Genomic DNA, 3245 nt, shown 5'->3' with positions numbered 1-3245 from the left:
CTCGGGTTTACACTAGTTCTGTAGGGATTACACCAGAGTTTATACTCGGGTTTACACTAGTTCTGTAGGGATTACACCAGGGTTTATACAAGGGTTTACACTAGTTCTGCAGGGATTACACCAGGGTTTATACTCGGGTTCACACCAGTTCTGCAGGGATTACACCAGGGTTTATACTAGGGTTTACACTAGTTATGTAGGGATTACACCAGAGTTTACACTAGGGTTTACACTAGTTCTGTAGGGATTACACCAGGGTTTATACTAGGGTTTACACTAGTTCTGTAGGGATTACACCAGGGTTTATACTAGGGTTTACACTAGTTCTGTAGGGATTACACCAGGGTTTATACTAGGGTTTACACTAGTTCTGTAGGGATTACACCAGGGTTTATACTAGGGTTTACACTAGTTCTGTAGGGATTACACCAGGGTTTATACTAGGGTTTACACTAGTTCTGTAGGGATTACACCAGAGTTTATACTAGGGGTTCACACCAGTTCTGCAGGGATTACACCAGAGTTTATACTCGGGTTTACACTAGTTCTGTAGGGATTACACCAGGGTTTATACTAGGGTTTACACTAGTTCTGTAGGGATTACACCAGGGTTTATACTAGGGTTTACACTAGTTCTGTAGGGATTACACCAGAGTTTATACTAGGGTTTACACTAGTTCTGCAGGGATTACACCAGAGTTTATACTCGGGTTTACACCAGTTCTGTAGGGATTACACCAGGGTTTATACTAGGGTTTACACTAGTTCTGTAGGGATTACACCAGAGTTTATACTAGGGTTTACACTAGTTCTGTAGGGATTACACCAGGGTTTATACTAGGGTTTACACTAGTTCTGTAGGGATTACACCAGGGTTTATACTAGGGTTTACACTAGTTCTGTAGGGATTACACCAGGGTTTATACTCGGGTTTACACTAGTTCTGTAGGGATTACACCAGGGTTTATACTAGGGTTTACACTAGTTCTGTAGGGATTACACCAGAGTTTATACTCGGGTTTACACTAGTTCTGTAGGGATTACACCAGAGTTTATACTAGGGTTTACACTAGTTCTGTAGGGATTACACCAGGGTTTATACTAGGGTTTACACTAGTTCTGTAGGGATTACACCAGGGTTTATACTCGGGTTTACACTAGTTCTGTAGGGATTACACCAGGGTTTATACTAGGGTTTACACTATTTCTGTAGGGATTACACCAGAGTTAATACTAGGGTTTACACTAGTTCTGCAGGGATTACACCAGGGTTTATACTAGGGTTTACACTAGTTCTGTAGGGATTACACCAGGGTTTATACAAGGGTTTACACTAGTTCTGCAGGGATTACACCAGGGTTTATACTAGGGTTTACACTAGTTCTGCAGGGATTACACCAGAGTTTATACTAGGGTTTACACTAGTTCTGTAGGGATTACACCAGAGTTTATACTAGGGTTTACACTAGTTCTGCAGGGATTACACCAGGGTTTATACTAGGGTTTACACTAGTTCTGTAGGGATTACACCAGGGTTTATACTAGGGTTTACACTAGTTCTGTAGGGATTACACCAGAGTTTATACTAGGGTTTACACTAGTTCTGTAGGGATTACACCAGAGTTTATACTAGGGTTTACACTAGTTCTGTAGGGATTACACCAGGGTTTATACTCGGGTTTACACCAGTTCTGTAGGGATTACACCAGGGTTTATACAAGGGTTTACACTAGTTCTGTAGGGATTACACCAGGGTTTATACTAGGGTTTACACTAGTTCTGTAGGGATTACACCAGAGTTTATACTAGGGTTTACACCAGTTCTGTAGGGATTACACCAGAGTTTATACTAGGGTTTACACCAGTTCTGTAGGGATTACACCAGAGTTTATACTAGGGTTTACACTAGTTCTGTAGGGATTACACCAGAGTTTATACTAGGGTTTACACTAGTTCTGTAGGGATTACACCAGGGTTTATACTAGGGGTTTACACTGGTTCTGTAGGGATTACACCAGAGTTTATACTAGGGTTTACACTAGTTCTGTAGGGATTACACCAGGGTTTATACTAGGGGTTTACACCAGTTCTGTAGGGATTACACCAGGGTTTATACTAGGGTTTACACTAGTTCTGTAGGGATTACACCAGAGTTTATACTAGGATTTACACTAGTTCTGTAGGGATTACACCAGAGTTTATACTCGGGTTTACACTAGTTCTGCAGGGATTACACCAGGGTTTATACTAGGGTTTACACCAGTTCTGTAGGGATTACACCAGGGTTTATACTCGGGTTTACACTAGTTCTGTAGGGATTACACCAGGGTTTATACTAGGGTTTACAGTAGTTCTGCAGGGATTACACCAGGGTTTATACTCGGGTTTACACCAGTTCTGCAGGGATTACACCAGAGTTTATACTAGGATTTACACTAGTTCTGTAGGGATTACACCAGGGTTTATACTAGGGTTTACACTAGTTCTGTAGGGATTACACCAGGGTTTATACTAGGGTTTACACTAGTTCTGTAGGGATTACACCAGGGTTTATACTAGGGTTTACACTAGTTCTGTAGGGATTACACCAGAGTTTATACTAGGGTTTACACTAGTTCTGTAGGGATTACACCAGAGTTTATACTAGGGTTTACACCAGTTCTGTAGGGATTACACCAGGGTTTATACTAGGGTTTACACTAGTTATGTAGGGATTACACCAGGGTTTATACTAGGGTTTACACTAGTTCTGTAGGGATTACACCAGGGTTTATACTAGGGGTTTACACCAGTTCTGTAGGGATTACACCAGAGTTTATACTAGGGGTTTACACTGGTTCTGTAGGGATTACACCAGGGTTTATACTAGGGTTTACACCAGTTCTGTAGGGATTACACCAGGGTTTATACTCGGGTTTACACTAGTTCTGTAGGAATTACACCAGGGTTTATACTAGGGTTTACACTAGTTCTGTAGGGGTTACACCAGGGTTAATACTAGGGTTTACACTAGTTCTGTAGGGATTACACCAGGGTTTATACAAGGGTTTACACTAGTTCTGTAGGGATTACACCAGGGTTTATACTAGGGTTTACACTAGTTCTGTAGGGATTACACCAGAGTTTATACTAGGGTTTACACTAGTTCTGTAGGGATTACACCAGGGTTAATACTAGGGTTTACACTAGTTCTGTAGGGATTACACCAGAGTTTATACTAGGGTTTACACTAGTTCTGCAGGGAT

The sequence above is a fragment of the Somniosus microcephalus genome, chromosome 3 (genome assembly GCF_052327205.1).
Source record: "Somniosus microcephalus isolate GS21.2 chromosome 3, FLI_Smic_1.0, whole genome shotgun sequence".
Lineage (NCBI taxonomy): Eukaryota > Metazoa > Chordata > Chondrichthyes > Squaliformes > Somniosidae > Somniosus > Somniosus microcephalus.
Note: the sequence above shows the minus strand (reverse complement) of the source record.